The sequence below is a fragment of the Eumetopias jubatus genome, unplaced genomic scaffold, assembly GCF_037043125.1.
Source record: "Eumetopias jubatus isolate StellerSeaLion01/CBP00866 unplaced genomic scaffold, mEumJub1_p1.0 scaffold_16, whole genome shotgun sequence".
Taxonomy (NCBI): domain Eukaryota; kingdom Metazoa; phylum Chordata; class Mammalia; order Carnivora; family Otariidae; genus Eumetopias; species Eumetopias jubatus.
Window position 1 is genome coordinate 92,658,122 of NW_028274822.1, and position 20,663 is coordinate 92,678,784.

Here is a 20,663-nt window from a genome sequence, read left to right on the forward strand (position 1 = left end):
GGGGGGTTTCCGAGGTGCTGGGTTAAGATTGGCTTCCATTGTCTTTCGGATGCGTGGCTGTGGGCGGGGGCTGAGGCACCACACCCACCCCTGTGGAGGCTACACCCCTCAGGTGTTCCCTCAGGACAGTGGGTCCGACTAAAACCAAAGCGATCACTCTCCTCACCTCCTGCCGGCCTCTCTGGGCGCCCCCCCCGGTCCTCGGGGGCCTCTCCTCAGCACCCCACTTCCTTGGGTCACCTGGTCTCTGGCACCCATCCTCGGATGCCTCTGCCTGTGCCCTCTTCCCGCCCCGTGAGAGATTTCTGTCACTTGCTGAGCAGAACATCATCACGCTTGTTGGTGTTTGGGAAAAAGGAATCAAGTTTTACCTTTACGCCAAAAGCACGATTATTTTTGGTTTAAAACAATTTTTTAAAGGAGATGCTCAAGCAATTTCCCAACCACCTGTGAACATCAAACTCTTGCTCGATGTATTTCTTTAGATCGGCTTCCGATCTCCTCAATGGCCACAGCTCCAATTAGGGTATGAAGTCTTTCCCACTTGGTCTGAACATTCCCAGGTGCCCCGTTGCCAGCCACTGTGTTCGGAACGTCATTTCTTATTCTTAAAAATAATGATTTTTATCACAAAATACTGTAGAAAATTTTAAAGTTTAAACATTAAATACCTTCACCAAACTGTTTTAAGAAACGAAGTATATGTGTAAATAAAAGGAAAAACAATCACTCGTTGCATTCCCCAGAGGGAACCGCTGGATGCACTTGGTGTGGGGAACGCCTGTGCATGTGATTGCGAGAAATTGGAATGTGTGTCTGCACGTGAGGGCTATCTTTTTTTTTTTAAGATTTTATTTATTTGAGAGAGAAAGAGCACACGCATGAGTGGGGGAGAGGGACAGAGGGAGAAGCAGACTCTCCCCTGAGCAGGGAGCCCGACGCAGAGCTCGATCCGGGGACCATGAGGTCGCGCTCAAAGCCAAAGTAAAGGCAGACTCTTAACCGACTGAGCCACCCAGGCGCCCCGAGGTCCGTCTTTTAAAGGAGACTCAGCTCGCTCTGTGCACTTTGCTATAACCCAGTTTTGTTCAGTAATACATGACTTTGTCCTCAAGTCATTAAACACGCCCTTGGACGATGATGGTTTCTTCTGCAGAAGGCCAGAGTCATCTGAGGGGCCGTTAACAGTCAGCGGTCGCTAGGCTCCTCCCCGCAGACTCGCACTGGGGGCGTCTATGTGGGCATCCACAGCAGCTCGAGGACTTCCGAGTTGTATTCATTCGGTGCCATGCTGCTGAAAGTGCAGCCTACTTCAAATGGTTTTCTTGTATGAATAAATGTGTTCCCCCGTGATGGAGAGACGGGCCCCTGACCTTGTGCTGCTCAGTTGAGTGGAAGAGTACTCAGAGGAGGGCCTGCACAGAGTAGGCGCTCAGTGCGTGCAGCGGTGTGTCAGCAGGTCATCTGGGATGCAGCCTGTGACTCGTAAGAGCCTCCGGGGGCCTGGCTGGCGCGGCTCAGACACCTCCTCAGGTGACTTCCCCACTGCAGGTGCGACAGCTTGAAAAGCCCTTCCTTACCTGGAGGGCATGTCCCCTTCCCATATCTTGGCACCCCTCCAAGCATCTGCGGAGCCGGTGGCTATGGAGACATACCCAGCAGACCATCACTGAGCACCTACCGTGTACATTCATGATGCCAGGTAGTCACTGAGCATGTACTGCATATACCCACAGTGCTGGACCATCCCTAAGCGCTTCCTGTAGGCATCTGTGGTGCCAGGCCTTTGCCGAGCACCAACTGTATACCTCCATGCTGCCAGGTCACTGCAGAATACCTACTGTGTACATCTGTATCCCAGATCACGGGGCACGGTGCTAAGGGGCCTGGACCCTCACTGACTGCCATCCTGGCTTGTCCTCTCCATCCACACTTGAACCTGCTCAGCCTGGTGCTCTGACTCATTATGTAGCTGGGAGACATTTTCAGGAACCACCCCCGTCAACCCAATATGAAGCAGATTCAAATTTTGAGACCATGCAAACATGACACTTTTTTTTTTAAAAAGAATTCAGGCTCATCTGAATTTCTGCATCTAAATTAACTGACTGCACAACATCCCGTCCCGGTCAGTTCTGAGTAAACATGTTACGTCATGATCATACTTGGTCAGTCAGACCGTACCTCCATCTCCTTCCTGGGAGGTGCGGGTCTGGATGAATCTGGTTCCGGCACCATCAGCTCCCTCCACACAGACTTCTGCAGAAATGTCCATCAGAAACGGGTCCTTGTGGGCGGCTGGATGGAGGGATGCAGGATGGACTGATGGACGGACGGGTTGATGTAGGTGGAGGAAGTATCTTTGGCCAGCTGCATGTGATGTGCTTGGGATGGCCCTGGGGGCTAACTCCGTGGTCATCTCTTGGTCACTCTCTGGCCAGCCTTAGAAAGGTGAGGACCCATGTAACTCCAACCACAGTCTCAGCACCACCCAGAAAATCTTTAGCAAATCAGCAAAAGAAAAAGGTGGCTGTCCAGCTCAGACACTGATTTGTCCCCCAGAGGAAGCCCCAGGGAGGATGTGAAAAAATCAACAGAGAGTCAAGTGGGTGGTGGAATGAACAGTCTTACACAGAGCAGGACCCCCAGGTGGTTTTGGGGTGCGGAGGTGCCGTCTGTGCATGAAGACAATGTCTGTCTGTGGATCAGTCTCCGCTCCACACGAGTCACCTGGGGAGATTCAAGAACCTGATTTCCAAGCTGTGCCCCAGGCCAACGGCACCAAGACGTCTGAAGGCAAGAGCCGGGAGCCAGTCATTTTAAAGCCTCCCGGGCAGCCACTTCGCCAGCCACTGGCGTAGAGCCCCCCTCCCTTGGACTCCGGGGGTTTCTGGCCCACCTGAGCCTGAGCACTCCGTGGGGAGGGCCCGGGGGAACTCTGGGCCGTCTCAGGCTCTCCTGCCACAAGGGCTACTGTGTCCTGGCGGCCACCCTCCCCTCCCCCGGGCCACGGTCTCTACCTGCCCTGGTACACACCCTCTTCTTTGGGCAGAGACCGCCTCCCCGCTGTAGGAGCAGGGTGTCGGAGGACGTGACCCCGGCTAACCTTAGAGCTGGCCCCAGGCAACCAGAGGCTCCCCACCCTCTCCCGTCCTTGGACTGCGCCGTCTGCCCACTGCTCTTACCATGAGAGCCTTTTCCAAGAGAGCAGCCTTGAAAGAGTGATGTGGGGCTGAGACCCTCTGGGCGCTAAACGCGCTCCATAAACTTTAGGATTTGGGGGGCATGGCAGAGATCTCCTCGTCTTGTGGCCAAGACAAACCTCAGATGGAAGTTCCCTTGCCACCTGCCCATCTGGAGTGGCCGCCTCTGTCGTCCATCATTCCTTGCCCTCTGTGTACGGGGTCAGGGTACAAACCAGCCCCTACCCTGAGGGTCTGAGAGTGGGGTTTGCTGTATCTCGAGCTTCCGGTTCCTCTTCCATCTCCAAACCTCCACTCACCTCTGGAGCCTCTCCTCTGGCTCAGGACTCCAAATGTGACACTGCTCTGGGCCCCTTAGAGCTTCCATCTGAGCGACAGTGATTGGTTCAGGAAAGGGCATGTGCCTCACGCTGGCACTCCCTGGCCCCCGCAGAGGAAACCCTGGCCTCTGTTTGAATGGCTGTGAAGAGGCAGTCAGCATTTCCTGAGACTTTGGAACCTTGAATCAGAGGAGGTTAAAGAGGATGGACAGAGCCAGCACAGAACAGGAAAGGAATGGACCTTGCTGATGTCACTTGAGCCCCTGGATCAAGGCAGGCCTGAAATCAAGATAGACTTTCCAGCTATGTGCACCAATAATTTATCTTTTTACTTATGCTGATTTAGTTTAGGTGTGTTGTTGCTCATAACAGAAAGGGTCCGGACAGACAAAACAGCTGCAAAGCCTCACAAACTGGCTCTGGGCCCACACCCAGTGTCTTGGCAACCGCGTTCTATCTCCTCTTGGAGCACACGTTTACACCGAGCGATCTTAAAGCAGCTCAACACAGGGAGCCACGTGGATTGGTTCTGATCGTGGCTCTGCCGTTCTTGCGCTGGGACCTTTGGCCAGCTCTGTATCCACATGAACGTCAATATCCTCACGTATGATATGGGGATATCGGTAGGACTAAAATCATCACTGTCCTCACTGTTAATGCTGAACTGAGGACCAAATGGGGAGCCGTACATTCAGCAGCGAGAACTGCATGTGATCACGATGAGCCTCATGCAGCACCAGGTACTTGAGCAATGGATCTATGGAATCAGCATCCTCTCCCCTCAGGGACTTAGCACCTACTGTTCCCTCTGCACGGAATGCCCTGTCCTCGACTGCATGTTTCAGATGTCAGCTCTCTAAAGCTCCTTCTGTATATTCCCCAAGTTCTCAGTAATCTTCGGTCCTGGCATACATTGCAGTTTGCAATTTTGTGTTTTTAGATTAGTTATTCCTTTTCTGTATCCCTCTCCAGCAGTGAAGCTGAAGGCGGAGGATGAGTCTGTATTGCTGATTCATTTTAATACCAATGACAGAGCCTGGCTCCTCAGAAAATGTGATAGATGAATGGATGAGTGGAATGGTCTGGCCACTCAGGGGCAGTTTCTTCCCTGGGAAAATGTGCCCGACTGTGGTGACATCCCAGAGATTCCAGGGCCGAGGGTCCCGCTGCTGCACAGGCTGCGAGGAGCCGTCCAAGCACTCAGGGCTGCAGTGGGGAGCTGGGAGCTACACCTTGGACCACAGCCGTCTGGGGACTGTACACAGTCCATATTCTTGATCACTTGACGAGGAGAGCACTCGTCTTTGGACCCACTTGGCACCTGCAGACAGTGACAAAGCCCCACAAGGTCCACAGGGGACATGTGAGCTGTCGTACACTCCCTGGGCTGCAGTAAATGGGCTCTAACAAGTGCATATTATCCTCAGAGGAGAGAACGGTGTCCTGTTTCCCTCTAAATACACTCGGACTTTATGAGCTTTTCATTAAAACTAAGGCAGGTGCCGGTCTGCACTAAGATCTCGCGTGAGACCTGAGGATGCAGGCGTCGTTAGGAGAGCTCGGTGCTGATAACACAAGGTCCCTGCAGTGACGTTCCCAGAACACGCATTTTGTTCTTGAAAACCGGAACGGGCTTTGATGTTTTCTCAAAGCCTCCATATATTTTGAATTCACACAGAGCCTGTTTTCTCAGCTTTCTCTGCTCTGCCAGGTGCACTGGGACCAGCAAAACTGTGGGAGCAGAGCTGAGGGTGAGCTCGGGCAGAACTATCCGAATCACATGGTCCAGCTCCCAAGCCTGTCCCAGGGTGGGGCAGCCCTGGGGGATCTGGGGTCTGGGCTTAAAGGGTTGGGGCATCCCCGTCCTATCACCGCCGAGCTGGGGACGTCATGGAGGTATACAAAAGGGGCTTTCACTTCCCAAGGAACCCAGTCCGGGCCATGCACCCCCAGGTGACCATCTCTGCCAGGGACAGGTCATGGTTTTCTGGGTCCAAGCTACAGACCTGGGCTTCCAGCCAGTGCCTAGCATCAGAAAACCTGGAAAAATGCTTGGAAATTTAATGGTTTTCCAGGGTCCTTCCGCCTTCCCGCTACTCTGTGCGCAGCGTGAAGGAAAGGGGAGGGCAGGAGCTTGGTTCAGAGGGGCCTCAGAGGAAAACATCCTCCGGCCCCGTCCTGGGTGAGGGTTCCCCTTGGGGACCTAGCCGGTGACACCACTTCCCAGGGACTGATTCCCCCATTGGTCCAGCCAGGTGAGTCATGCCCACCCTTGTGTGCCTGACCCATGGCAGGGGGAGCATTCGAGGGCACCTCAAAGGTGCAGAACAGAACCGGTCCCAGGACGGAGAGTCCGAGGGCAGCCTCGCTCCCCACCTTTCCACCAGCACCCGTTGTGAGGGCCAGGGCCTGGCTTTTCTCTGAGCTGTCGGGACTGGATGCCAGGGACCTGAGTGTGTCCTCATCTAACGCCCCTCCCTCATCCCAACCCCTGCGGATACCCGGGGCCTCCCAGGATCCCGGAGTTCTCCACCCAGCAGCTGGGAGGTTCGAAGTCCCGGGGAAGCCCCACTTCGGATCAGGGGAGGGGCAGCGGTGGCTGTCGGCGGCAGGATGCAGCCAGGGAGGATTTATGCCGGAAGGCGACCGGGAACTTCCACGTAAGCTTTTTTACCTAACAGATAAAGGCTTCAGTGCAAATCTTTATCGCACCACTGAAGTTGGGAAGAGAGACGCACACACGAGGACCACCTTACTTAAACGTACTGATGTTCTCTGTGGAAGCCCGAACGGTAATGATTCAGACCGGGGACGTGGCGGACAAAGGAGGACTCAGACCCGCACCCCCATCTCCCTCACAGGACCCAGCACTGCAGACCAGCTGAGGGCCCTTCTCTGCTCCGCAGCCTGGTTTCCAAACACGGCTGGCCCACAGCGTCCCACCGTCAGGTCGAAAGGGACGCTCGCGCCGGTGTCTGGTCCTTCCCATTGCACGTGAGTCCAGGCACCGGTGTCAGCCTGTGTCCGGCTCACGGCCGTGCTGTCGCTGTGGCTTAGCTTAGCTCTCCCGGCCCGAGTCACCTGCGGGACCTGCCTGCAGCTTAGCCGCGTGCGCGCCGTGTGAACTTCCCGCGGGGTGAAGGGCGGCTGCTGTGTGTCACCCGCGTGCGCCCCACCGCGTAGGGGTGCTGTCCGCGTGTTTCCGAGGCCGTGCTCCCTCCGGGCTGAGCGTGCATCTCGTGCACGGCGAGCTAGCTCCAGGTGGGCACTCTCCGGGTGTGATGCTGGTCACGCTCGCCCCGCCCCCGCCCCCCGTCAGCCGTCCGCGTGCGGCCCGCAGGTGCACGCACTGGGGGGGTGGGCTGTCTGTGACCCCTGTGTCCGCGCTTTCTCGGTGTCCCCTGAACGTGTCACCCTGCGGTACTCGCACGCGGCCTGCTGTGTGGTGTCGCCCCACGCCCGTGTTCTCTGCGCTGAGTCCCTGTGCGCCGTCTACACCCGGGCCAGCGGCTCCCAGCCCCCGCACGATTTTTTCTGAACGCGGCCGCGCACGTGGTGCTGTCCCCGCGGTGCCCGCGGTCCCCGTGCTCGCGCCGCCCGGACGCCACGCTGCCGCGGACAAGCTCGTCCCTGCGCGTGGGGACTCGTCGGGGGTTCCCGGAGGCCCAGGGAGGCTGTGGAGGCCGCGGAGAGCAGGGAGGATGCAGAGGCCAGAGAGGGCAGAGAGACCAAGGAGCCTGTGGAGGCAGCGATGGATGCAGAGGCTGCAGAGGGCGGGGAGGAGGGGAGGAGGGGAGGAGGGGAGGAGGGGAGGCCGGGGAGGCCGGGGAGGCCGGAGAGGAGGGGAGGGGAGGTCAGGGAGGCGGGGAGGCCGGAGAGGAGGAGAGATCAGGTAGGAGGCAAGGTCGGGGAGGAGGGGAGGTCAGGGAGGTGGGGGAGACCACGGAGGCCGGGGAGGCCGGGGAGGCCGGGGAGGAGGGGAGGTCAGGGAGGCCGGGGAGACCGCGGGGGCCGCGGGCAGCGCCCGTCCATCCCCACAGCCTGGGCGCGGCTTGCGTCGCCGACCCACGAGGACGCCGACCCCCGGCGGTGGAGGCTCAGGGCCGCGCGCTGGGGAGAGCAGGACCGGGACCGCGGCTCCACAGCGTCCGGCCCGCAGCGCGGAGGGTCCTCGCGCTGGAAGGGACAGAACCGCCCCACCCCCGCTCTCAGGCTCGGCTGGAACCAGGGCTCCAGGGATGTCATCAGAACGTCCATCTCAAATCTTCGTCGGCCACGGTAACGGCTCCTGGAACAGGCGCCGCTCTCTGCGTCCTCATCCTGCGGGTGTGGCACTGAGACAAGGTGGCGGCGGAGCGCCGTCCTCACCGCCTCCCCAGCCCGGGACCGCCGCCCAGTGGCCGCCGGAGCCCGACGCTCACGCTGATTGGCCTGGGCCACGTCATGTGACAGAGCCTGAGCCAATCACTGCAGCCAGTGGGAAGTGCCCGGTCTGTCCTGTGGGCGCCGGCACAAACCCCTGCTCTCACTCCGATTGGGTGCGGTGGGGTCATGTGACTGGGTCGGCCGAACTCGCAGCCCGCCACGTGGGCCTCCCGGATCACAGGTGTGCCACGCGGGCTGGGATGCCGATGACATTTCCGGAGAACCTGGGAGGAAGGGTGGCGGCTGGGAGGCCGCCTGCAGGTGTCCTCTGCAGAATCCGGGTCAAGTCCCCAGCCGAGGGCACGGAGTGCGGGAGGGGAGGGGACCCGGCCTGGGCCCTCCCTCCTCACCTCCGGTCCCGACTGCGGGCTTCGCGAGCTGCTAACCTGAGCCCCGCCTGGACCGGCAGCGCTGCGGACGCGGGACAGTCCCGGCCAGACCCTGCGAGCCGGCCCCCGTCCTGAGCCTGGTCGGTCCTGCGTCTTTCCTGCCGGGCTCCCCAAGCCCAGCTTCTGCCGGTCCTCGCTCCGAGCCGGCCCGGGGATGTGTTCCTCCGCCCGCCCGCCACAGCTCCGAGGCTCCGCCTCGGTGGATCAGCGCGGAGGTTCGGGCTGGGGCACTGACGGAGCGTAAAATACACCGCGCTCTGGAAGGTCTTGACGGGCTAATGCATTTGGATTTGGACCCAGGTTCCTGAACTTGGAAGCTGCCATGTTGAACCGGGACGCACAGACGTTGCTTGGGATCAGAGAGTTGCAGACGAGGATGTGGTGCTGGGGTGAACCCCTAGCGCGGGTGTTCTCCACTCAGGGCGGGCCCAGAAATGCTGCCTAATGAAACGCGCAGTTCTGGCATCAGAGTGACGGGTTCTGGCCGAACGTCTAGAGGAAGGCCTGAGATGGGGTTAGGGCAGCGCCACAGTCCTGTGTCCAGATGCGGCAAGAACACCCCATGCAGACCCGTCTCCCTGGCGGACACAGTGCCCAGACTGGCTGCCCTGCGGTACCCCCTCACTGCTGCTGGGAGAATCCAGTTCAGCGGGAACCCGAAACGCCACGGCGGAGCCGACGGGGCACTCAGACCCTCACCCACCTCCAGGGACGTCGGAGGCTTGGCCTGCCTTCAAGGCCCCCCTCACCTGAGTCCACCAGGAAGCCCTTCCGGACCCCCAGAGTGCCCACGAGCCCTGCTCTGGGCCCGGGGCTGCGGGTTAGCCCCGCTGGCGAACCTACTTATTCCCACGGCGGGCCTTGGTTTCCCCTGCCTGAAATAATGAGACTGCTGAGTGCGGGCGTCACGGGTCACTTCTGTCCCAGAGCATTTGATTTTTAGGGTGAACCCTTTCCTCCCTCTGGCGTGGTGACTGGAAGCAACAGCCTGGGTCCGGGAGAGATGGTGCCGGCCTCCGATCGGCCCAGCTGCCATCGCCACCGGCCCCTCCCCTTCCTGGAGGCTGCAGCTGAGCGGCCATGCTCTGGAGGCCGGAGCGGGGGACACGCAGCGCAGCTTTTCCCTCACCGCCCGCAGGCTCTCCCGGGATTCATCCAGAACACAGCCCGCATTCTCACGGTCCAACCTGAGACAGACAGACGGGGTCTGCTCCGGGGACATCCTCCCGCGTCCACGTTGGCCGCCGGTGAGGCCCTTTAAAGATGCCGTGTTCGTGCCCTTGGGCATCGCACCCTTCCGCGCCGGGTCAAGGAGCGGTGCGGGCAGCCGCCGCGCTGAAGGAGCCGCACGCTCAGGGCCTCCCACGCCGCCGCAGAGCCCGTAACAGGCTGGAGCGGGGCCTTCGGGGAGGAGCCCTCGCCTGTTCGCAAGGTGCCCGGAGCCTCCGTGGCGGGCTCTGCGGGGGTCCTGAGGTCTGGGTGAGTGACGACTCGCCCTGCGTCTGCTCTTGTGCGGGGAGAGGGAGGCCGGTGGGGACCCAGGTCTGCGGGGCGGTCGGCGCGCAGGGCCTGGCGTGGTGCCCTGGGCTGGCGGGTGGAGGGGCCCGCTCAGGACGAGCCAGAGCGCCCGTGAGGGGGTGCGGTGGGAACGAGCCCTGATGGAGCAGTGGGAGAGAACGTTCCAGAAACGCAGGGGGGGCGGGGCCTGGTGTGCGGCGGTGGGGGCAGAGGGTGGCCCGCAGGTCCTGTCCCAGAGCTCGGGCTGGGGGAGAGGCCCGCGGGGATGACGCCCAGCCCGCCCGGCTCCCGGCGCTCCCTTCCCGCGGGGACACGGCCCCGAGTCCGGGTCACGGTCAAGGGCGGAAACCGTGCGCTGCTTTCCCAGCCTCCCTTGCAGCCAGCCCCCCTCCCGTGACGCGGGCCCCCCCATCAGAAGCCTCCCGTGAGCCTCTGCGCAGACAGGGCCCCGGGCGGAAGATGGCGCCGGGCCCCGCAGGTGCCCGGGCCCCGGAGGCCACGCTGTCCCTGGCGAGCGGGGCCGGAGCGGCAGCTCGGGGTCTGGCGGAGTGGCCTTCCGAGGCGCTGAGCCCGAGTCTGTGCCCACGACGGGCCGCAGAGCTTCGGAACGTCTACACCCGCCGCCCCGGGTCGGCCTCCCCCGGCGCGCTTTGGAAATGCGCGGCTTCACGCCCGCCCAGACCTCCTGCGTCCGAGGCCGCGTGTCCACCGGGTGCCGGGGCTGCGGGTGCGCGCTCGCCTCGGGGCACCTGCCCTGTGCCGCGTCCACCCCGCCCGGACCCCCGGGTCCCCTTCGGTGCAGTTAGGACCCGAAGGCCGGAGAGGCCGCGGGCGGGACTTCGCGGAGGGGGCGGGGGTCCGGTGTGTCCTCTGAGGGTCCCTCCTGCCGCTGCACTCGGAGGGGCGGCCGGGAGGCCGGGCGGCCAGAAGGGTCCGGGGAAAACCCGTCCTGGTCGCGTCAGGAGGTACGCCGGCTCGCACGCGGCTCGTGCAAGGGCCCGGGCACACGCCTGCACGCTGGGCCCCGCGGGCACACACACGGGCAGAGGCAGAAACACTCCCGTGGACGCACAACCACAGAGACTCAGAGGTGGGGGGCTCCGCCCGGAGGGTCTCTCGTGTCCCCAGAATGGCAGGCCCCTCACCCTTCTCTGCCCTCTCAGCTGGTGGTGAACATCCTCAAGCCCACGGGGGCCGGGTTTGGGAGAAGGACGCCGTGACGAGCGGTCACAGCCCAGGCCGGACGGAATGCCCGAGCTCCTGCCCGTGTCTGGGGGGCGGGGGGCCCTGGGCTCGGGCCATGCTGCACAGCGGGAAGGATCAAATGCTAACGGGTTTTTAGCCGGACCGGCAGGGTGTCTGTGTGCCAGTGGGCACCGCTGCCCTCCGCAAGGCAGAGCGGGCTGCCTCCCACTGGGACCCCGGGTGGGTGACGCGGCACGTGTCCCTCGCGCGTCAGCAGGGCCCTCGGCATAGAGGGTGTGGAGCTCCCCTGTACCCAATCGGTGGTAAACATGATTTGTGCCCCGGCTAGGTTTGTCCCAGTAATCCATTTCTGGGGAAGAAAATCACATTTGAGAGAGACTCATTATGCTTACATTGCACTCGAAATTGTAATTGTATGAAATCTCAACGTCTAGACTAAAAGGAATTGAATTTGATTATTTAACTACATTTCCTGTTGCTCTCAGGAGGATGGCTGTGTTTCTAACAGCTGTCTGCCTCCTTCAGTAAGGGTGATGTTTTCAGAGCGGCACCCTGGGGGCTTCTAGAAAGCTCTGGGAGTCTCAGGGTTTGCCCTGGTGGGTCATCCTGAAGGACATGCCCCTTCTGGGCCTGTTTGCCCTCAGACCTCCCCCGCTCCCCACGTATCCCAGATCCTGGAATGGGCTGGTCTCTGTCTGGATTAGTCCACAGGAGGCAGTGGTGGAGGTAAGGAAGGGAGAACCCAGAGTATGCCTCTGCCCGGACCTGTGCCTGTAGTGGCTGCATCTCCGCCAGGCCTCTCCCTCCCCCCATGCATGGAGTGTGGGAACCCTACCCCTCTCTTGGTCTGTCTAACCCAGGCTTGGTGGCAGGTTGCTGGGCGGTTGACCTTTGCCTCAGCGCCCGTCTGCCTTCTCGCCCTTTCCACACCAATGCCTACATTAACGCTTCCCGGGGTGGAGCACCCGCAGTGATTCCTCTTTACCTGGGTGGACCCTGCTGTGCGTGCTCCTGACGAGGACTCAAGCCTCTACAATGTCCTCCTTCATCCCCCCCCCACCCCCACGCACCCTCCACCCCAGCACCTACAGACTCCCGTCACCTTCCAGGCAGGCCCCAGGACCTTTGCCCATGCTGCCTGTTGGCAGGAGTCCTCACTGCAAACCCAGCCCCTCTTTTTTTTTTTTCAGATAATCTTCCATGGATGTAAATTTTTTTAAATTAATGTATAATGTATTATTTGTTTCAGGGGTACTGGTCTGTGATTCATCAGTCTTAGCACAATTCACAATGCTCACCATAATATGTACCCTCCCCAGTGTCCATCACCCAGCCACCCCATCCCTTCCACCCCCCTCCACTCCAGCAGTCCTCAGTTTCCTGAGATTAAGAGTCTCTTGTGGTTAGTCTCCCTCTCTGGTTTTGCCTTGTTTCATTTTTCCCTCCCTTGCCCTATGATCCTCTGCCTTATTTCTCAGATTCCTCATACAGTGAGACCATATAATTGCCTTTCTCTGATTGACTTGTTTCGCTTAGCATAATACCCTCTCGTTCCACCCAGCTCTTTGCAAATGGCAAGATTTCATTTTTTGATGGCTGCATAATGTTCCATCGTATATATATACCACATCTTCTTTATCCATTCATCTCCTGATGGACGTTTAGGCTCTTTCCATGGCTTGGCCATTGTGGACATTGCGGCTACAAACATTGGGGTGCACTCGCCCCTTCTGATCGCTACATTTGTATCTTTACCCAGCCCGTCTTTGATGCCCCCGGTCGAGGTTACCAGTCTTGATCCTCACATCTGTAGTGATGAGATCTGCTGGGTCCTCCCAGAGCCCCTGTTGGTCCCGTCGGGGTGCTCAGCAGGAGCGCATTGTGGGCTGGTCACACATGTTCACTTTCACTCTTTCATGCATCAATTATCCATCAAGATTTTATTGATGCTCCCTAGGAGACCAGCTTACATCCCCAGGATGCTGTCTCTTTACCCCTCTTGGCTCTGCTTTCCTCCATGTGGATGCTGGAGGTACAACAGTGGAATGAGAATTTATTTTCAGTGATTAGTGACACAAACTCTACCTAGAATTGGCTTAAATGCAGAAATGTCTGTTGATGCAGATAACTGAGCCATCCGTGGGTCCTTAGCTTCAGGCATGGATGAATCTCCTTGATTCTGCAGGGATTCTCTCTCCTCACATAGTACTCTGCTTTCCTTTGGGTTCACTGCGTTCTCAGACAGACGTCCCTCATTGTGGTGTCAAGATACTCCTAACATTGTGAGGCTTGCATCTTAGCTCAGGAACCCCAGTGGAAGTGCTTGACTTTGTCCAGTAGTTTCAGAATTCAGTTTCCTGGTCTCTCCATGGTCTGGCTTGAGTCACATGTCCAGCCTCGGACCAAGGCTTGTTACCAGCCATGTGCAACATTGTGAATTGTGTGCCCGAGACACAGGCCCAAGGAGACGGGGCACCGAGTTGAGGCAGCGAGAGTCCATATGTGTCTGTTCAGCGAAGGTTTCGATCTTGAGGAAGTTGGAGGTGTGTGCTGTTGTAATGCAGGGAGACACTGCACAGGGCCCCAGACTGCCCCAGCGGGACCTCTGCCCCCAGTGTCGCACCACTTCACAGCCAGGGAGTGGACACTGAGGCCTTGGCAGGTGGAAAGGTGGGGGTCGTCCTGGCCCAGGCGTTCAGGAGATGGATCTCAGCTGTGTTCCCTGTGTGCTGCATGTGTCTGTGGGTGTCTGTGGTTTGCGAGCACACACTGCCCATCAGCCCAGCCCTCCCTGCAGGTGCAGGCTTGACCGGGGAGTCATCAAAGCCGCAGAAGTTGTCCTTTAGCTTTATAAGAAGAGGTTGTGCGCATGTCTGTGCACCTGAGGATTAACATAGACGTTCCCACCAAAGCTCCCCCAGGATGGCGGCCCAGGAAGGTGTCGGTGTAGCACTTTGGCGATGAAAGTTAACTTTTAACATGGAAACACGTGAGGCAGCCTGCCTTTGCCGAAGGAGAACGTCTCTTATCTGCTGCGACATTCGTTCCATGCCTGGCAGAGAGAGTGTCATCTTCTGTCACCCCCTCACTGGATCCCTGGAAATAATATTCCAACACAACACAGCATCCAGCCCCACCAACATAACGCGTGTCTGCCGAGGGTGTGGATCTGGGCATCTGTTTGGTTTTTCCCACAGAGCCAGGTCCACATGGGGCTCCAATAAGGACGTGTTGACTGATGGCTTCCCGTCACCTCTTCACGCCGCTCCCGTTTGCCTGGTCTCGGGGCTGGCTGTTTTCTCTGTCAAGTCCCTCCAGCTGCTTGTCTCCTGGCTCCAGCCTGACGTGCCCGGGAGGCCCCAGCACATACCAGGGGCTCAGTAAGCTCCAGCTCATCCCGCTGAAGGGTGCGGATGAGTCTGACTCCGATCACCTCCCCTCGGGGCCTCTGAGCTAGGGGTGAGGTGAGATCCGCCCTGGAGCACGTCACGGGGGAGCTGGCCTCATGTGGACGCAGCAAGGAAACATGCCCCTCACCAGTGTTCAGATTTTGTCTGTCTCTGCAATTCTGGAAGAAATCGGGCACTGGCTCTGGAATGTTCCCTGCCGTCAGAACGGGCCAGGGCTGCAGTTTAGCCTCTGCTCAGCCGTAGACCCAGCTGGAGTTCCATCGGGCAGGAGGCACATCCCTCAAGAACCGTGTCTCCTGCTCCCGTGAGACGCCATCCTGAAGGAGGCCCGTGTCATCAGTGGGGGCTCCGTGCGACGCAGCGTGCCCCCATTTCCATCCACCCTCCCTGCGGGGCCTTCGTTTCTGGAGACCAGGTCAGTAAATATATTTACACCTGCACATTATCTAAATTTGGGTCTTGCTCAGGGGGACCTGTGTGTCCCCAGGTCAGGCAGGGGTGGGGGAAGTGGGGGCATCTTGGGGAAGCGCTTACTGAGAAGGATGCTTCTGCCAGAGAAGGCTTCATGGGGGAGGTGGAGGTGGCTGAACTGCTCTGTGGGTCGGGGTCTGTCTACTTAGACTTAAGAACCATAAACCACACCTGCCACATCCCATACTCGCCAGTTTCGGTGGATTTGCGGCTGATTTCTGTGCTGCAAATTGCCGGGCCTCGGGAGAAGCAAAATTTCCCAAGCGGGACAACTTGACACAACTGACTGGGGTCCGCTCTGGGGCCAGCGTAGGTGTCTGTGACTTTACGAAGGCAGTGTTTCCCTCTCAGGGCCCTCAGGTGGAGTGGCATTAGCTCGCCGCGATGGGAGGAGGCAGCTCAGGTGGAAGGAGGGTGCGGTGTGGCCCAGACATGGCCCTGGGATGACCTTGTTCCCGGTGAGGCCGCCTGCCCCGTGCCAGGTGTGACCCAGGTCCAGCTCTCCCACGCTCCTGCCGCCCCGGGATGGACGTGCTCCTGCCCGCTCACACTAGGCGGTGACGAAGCTCTGCCCGCCTCGTTTCCCGCCGGCACCTGGGCAGGAAGTCTTCCTGAACCTCATCTCCGGTGTGCACGCCCCCTTCAAGGTATTGGCACGAGGTCCTGCCTTCCCGAGTCTGCGATCGGTGGTGTTTATCCCCTGGGACAGAATGGACTTTCACACCCAGTGTGAACAGCAGCTTGGGATTCACCTCGGCCTGGCCTCTGGCCGAGCCCCACCTGAGCCCCAGTGTCTTACCCCCCAGACCAGCACCTCTGGCCGCTGTGGGGGCTTCCTAGTCACAACACCAATGTCCCCAAGCTGATTTTAAGGAAGAACCAAGTGCAGGAGAAAGCAGAGCTGGGAAGAGGCTGGTCCCAGCCGGAGTGTGGGGATCCGACTGTGCGGGAGACGGAGCCTCGGGGCACCGGCCACAGGAGGGAGTCGGGAAGATCGTCTCAGAAGCTCCAGGCTGCTGGGGGTTGACGGAGGGTCACACTGCTGTTTGGACACAGCCTGGGCAGGAGGGGCAGCTGGGAACCGGCCCCCCCAGTGTCAGAAGGAAGTCTGGGTCGGGGGACCCGGGCCCCCGGTGCATATCCTGTACAGCCACCTGTCCCCTGTTGGCTCATCCCCTGTTGAAAAGCTGGCCTGGGTCAGTGATGCGCTTGCACTGAGGGCCGTGAGACAGTGACGTGCAGTCCCTTCTCCTCTCCCCGCCCATCAGTGGCTTCGTTCTCCTGCCATGCGGAGCCTTTGGGAGGGCGGTGCAGGCTGAGTCCTGTCTCTTGAATCAGCACTTCCCACAGTTGTGGGGTCCTAGCTGGGCCCTGCTTATAACACCGACACACAGAACATTTTGAGAACATTCTGGAAAATTAGAATGTAATCTGGATTAGGAGATTACACATTTTTGTAGGTGTGATCATGTAATTTTGTCTGTAGGGGAAAATGTTGCGCTCTCGTGCTACATGCAGCCAAAAGCAAAAAAGCTTTACTTCCCTCAAATGACCCGAGTGTCATTGATCCCTGAGAAGTAGAGTGAAAATACAGTTGGTTCAGACACAGGATGACTGCGGGCACTCTACCTGCACGTGCGCACACACACTCACAGAGTGGGGCGAGCAGCACAGCCTCCCTCCGTCTAGTCCTGGCCTCCCTGTGCCTGGGATCCTAGCTCGGCCGCGGAGGAGACTGGAGGCGTGGGCTCTCCTCACCTTCATCCCCCTCCTGCGTCCTCACCTGTGCCGCGACTTCGGGTTGGCACAGGTGCGGCGCTTGGGCGGGGACACGGAGTCCGAAGGGGCGGGGCCAGTTCCCAGGTTCGGGCTGAAGAGCTGCTCATGTTTCCTGGACCCTCCGCCAAACCTGCTCTTGCCCCGAGGACATGCGTGGGCTCACCCGCCGGCCACGGGGGTACGAGACTCGAGGCACGGGGACTCCGGAGCGGGTTCGGCCCAGACCAGGCCAGAGTTCTGCCCACCGCTGATCTGAGAGCAGGTCCCACCAGACCTGGGGATGCACCGAGGCGGACCCCACAGAGTAACCGGCCCTTAGCCGGTCGACAGCCCTGTGAGGACACAAGGCTCCTGTTTTAGGCCCCTGTTCAGGGTGCCTCCTGACACGGCATTCTGTGGCAAGAGCTGACAGACACTGTCCCCTTCCCGGTCTGGGCACCCAGGAGTACATGGGCGCCCTGTCCCACAAGTGCCCGGGTCCCTCATCCCACTGAAACAACAACTCTCAGAAAGCTGGGGGAGCCTCTCTTCTGTTGCATTCACGAAGACACCAGGCATGCCCGGACCCTGCTTTTCAGACACTTAACAGGCAGGTTACAGCTCGTGTAAGAAACACAGCATCATTGCTTATGAGGGTTTTGTGACTGCATTACGGGAAGATCGATCTCCACTCAGGAGTTAGTGGGGGAAAAACTACCGTCCCCAACAAGCCTCCTGAACAGTAACGTGCGATGTCTTTACTCACAGCGAGGGATCAGATTGTAATGAGCTTTCACGTTCAGACACGGCACACTCGGAAAACCGTCCTCAGTGGGGTGGTCTGATCAAGCTGGTAACACATCAGACGTGGGAGAGGTCCTCCCGCTCCTGGTGAAGAGACTTCGAATCCTCGCCACCAGCTCCGAACTAATTTGGGGCCCCCGAGGCAGCAGAGCCTGTGGCAGGTGGTAAGGAGCTGGTGAAAACGCTGGATGTTCATTGGAGCGTCCTAGGAGGGAAGCAACACAACTTACCAAGTGGATCAGGAGTCATCACCATCCCCCCGATGGGGCCGTGGGAGCGGACCTCCCGGCCAGCAGAGGACACAGGGCTGGGCGGTGAGCACTGCCTGGTGGCCCCAGGCCCACACGCGCTGTGTTCTGGAGGAGGTTAGAGGACTTTGGGAGGTGTTCCGAAGTATTCTGTCCCTACTCCCACCCGCAGGGGCAGAGTTGTGCCCTGCTGCCCCTGATGTTGGGCAGGCGCCCCATGATGAGCCGTGAGAGGAGCCTGCCAGCCAGCTCACTAGTCCAGGAGATCAGGAGACATGCGGAGCTTACCCCAGGCCTGCAGGCTGAGGACGGGTGGCCCTGCTCACCAGGAGCCTCACCTGGCTTAGCCACCTCGGTGCCATCTCACCCGGCAAAGCCCCGCTGAGCTCCCTGAGGGCACCCCTCCAGCTGTGTCTGCCCTGCGGCCGCTGCCACGGGCCACCTAGCTCAGAGCTCCTGCCTTCAGACTGATGAGCTGTCGGGGCTGAGCCGGAAATGGCCTCCTTCGGAAGCCTGCACCAGCTGCCCCCTGCCAGGGAGAAAGGCCCGAGTGACAGCTCTCCAGCATGAGACAGACTGAGCCTCCCATATAAAATGAGTCTCCCTTCCACAGGCTTTTCTCCTGAGGGTGGGCACTTTGCCAAGTCGACAATTTTAAGAATTGGGTTTGTGAACGATGGGTTTGCTCTTCTTGCTTCCAGAAGCTCAGGCGTGGCAGGTCTCTCCCAGCCCTCCCACATGCAGAGGCTGTGCCCCCAGCAGCCCATTCCCAAGGGCAGCACCCATGCCCTCTGACTCTGCTTGCGGGGGAAGCAGTGCTCAGGCAGGCGCAGATCTCCCTGGTGCGGCCCTTCCGTCCCCAGCGTCTTTTTTAGAGATCTCAGATGAGAACGCTCGAGCCCAGTGTGGGCTCGTTCGGTCCACACAGGCTGGACTTGGGGGCCCTCGGCTTTTCTGAGAAATGCCCCGAATCTTCCCCTTTGCTTCTCTTCTCTATTTTTAACAGCTCTGCTGAGTCACCATGGGCGTAAAACAGAAGGCACGTGCTGATAACTGTGCATGTGTGTATCCCTGTGAAACCATCGCCACGGTCAGAACGATGAGCATATTCATCACCCCCAGCTTCCCTTGCTTCCTTTTCTCACCCCCGCCCGCTGTTTGGCAACAAGCACTCTGCGTGCTGTCACTATAACACATTTCCACTTTCTAGAATTTTTCATAAACAGAATTCTGCCATTTGTACTCACTTGGGCTTCTTTTCCTCAAAATCATGGTTTTGACCTCATCCGTGTAGTTGTGTGTCAGTGGTTCACCCTTCCTGTGGCTGAGCAGGTCCGAGTATGGATGGACCACAGCTCGTCGATCCATTCAGCTGTGGATGGATGTTCATTTATTTCCAGTTTGGCTCATTACACATAAAGCTGCCATGCACATGTGAGGATGTGGTTTTATTTAGGCATTTGCTTTCATTTTCCTTGGGTGACAATCTAGGAGTGAATTGGCTGGGTCACACGGATGCGTGTGAGTGTCTAAGCAGCCGCCGTATTGTTTTCTGGAATCCTACCATCTCTCAGGATCATTAGCAGGGCACGAGAGTTCTGGTCGGCCCACACCCCGGGCAGCACTCTGTACCATAGGTCTGAAACGTTGGCCATTCTAATAGGTGTGCGGTGGTATTTTTAAACACCCCAGAGAGGTAACTTAGGTACCACACATTGACTTGTTGAAGTGTACAATTCAATGATTTTTAGTCAATTCCATCACCACACCATCACCACAATCCAATTTTGGAGCATTTGATCTGTACGGTCTACTTTTTTTTTTTTTTTTCCAGTTATCTATTACAGTATAATTCATTGGCCCAAAACATTTATCAGGCCCAACACCAGGAACAGGTGCTTCGGGACCAGGTCCCACTCTGGCTGTCCATGGGGAAGCGCATCTGGGGAAGAACGAAGGGAAACCGCGTGGCTCAGTGGCTAGAAGGACCACCGTGGCCAGGCGGCCTGACTCCCCGTCCTCAGCTGTGGGTGCGCCCAGATGCACACTCTCTGTTTACCGTCACCGGACCCGTCTCGTGTCAGAGCCAGCGTTCTCACCGATGCGACACATGTGGTTCAGTAAATTCTAAGGGAATTCAGACCAGATCCAAGTAAAGTACAGCAGGGTGTCCTAGTGGGAGCTTCGACGCAATCCCAGGCGTGACGTGCATGCAGCCGTGACCCTGGTCGGAGTCTGGTGCTCGGGCAGCAGGAGGTGCTGTGCCCCCACCGCTGGAGCCCGAGGACGGGGTGCTGCCCAGGCCCATCCTCATGCCGCCCCTGCTGAGAGGAGAGCCGACGTGTGGGGGGGGGGCGGGAGACGGGACCGAGGGATCCCATCCCTGCAGCCTGAGAGCCCTTCTTGGGCCCCCAATCCTGACTCCGTCCTAAATGTAGCCGCTGTGTCAGGATGTTGATGGCAGGGCAGGTGTAGAGGGAAGGTTCCAGAGCCTCTCTCAGCCCCATGCTGGAAACGGTGTAGCCTGGAAACAAGGTTGTAGGTGTCCGTGTGCACAGTGCACATCCCACTGCCAGGGTCCTGCTGGAGGGCGAGCGTGTGCCCTGGGGTCACTGCCTGCATCTCTGCGCGTGATAGCAAGGCCCTGGGGAATCCTGAGGGACCCAGAGCGGGACTGTCCCATGCATTCTGGGCCGGTGCTCGATGGCACCTCTGCAGAAAGCAGGTGGCCCTGCAGATCTGTGTTATTTATACCCAGTGGTCTCTGCTGTGTATCGAGTGCTGTGGGGAGGAGGTGACATGTCATTTACAATATGGTTCCGTTCCGGTAGAAAGAAGGTTGTATGTGTGCATGAGGGAATGTGTGCTCTTCTCTAGTGTAGCAGCATTCACACACGTGTTGTATTAGTGT

At 59.0% G+C, this 20,663-nt stretch overlaps 1 long non-coding RNA gene across 4 annotated transcripts; it reads right to left on the reverse strand.

The window, feature by feature from the left end:
* Positions 1-884: 884 nt before the first annotated feature.
* Positions 885-18,695, reverse strand: LOC114203884 (uncharacterized). Of its 4 annotated transcripts, XR_015766957.1 has the most exons (5): positions 18,041-18,695; positions 17,467-17,709; positions 2,632-2,730; positions 2,185-2,442; positions 885-1,641 (listed from the first exon to the last, which is right to left on the reverse strand). It is a non-coding gene; the product is annotated as an uncharacterized LOC114203884 (long non-coding RNA). The 4 variants fall into 4 exon arrangements; XR_015766956.1 differs by having other exon boundaries at positions 2,185-2,730; XR_015766959.1 differs by lacking the exons at positions 885-1,641; positions 2,185-2,442; positions 2,632-2,730 and adding an exon at positions 16,352-17,053.
* Positions 18,696-20,663: the final 1,968 nt, after the last annotated feature.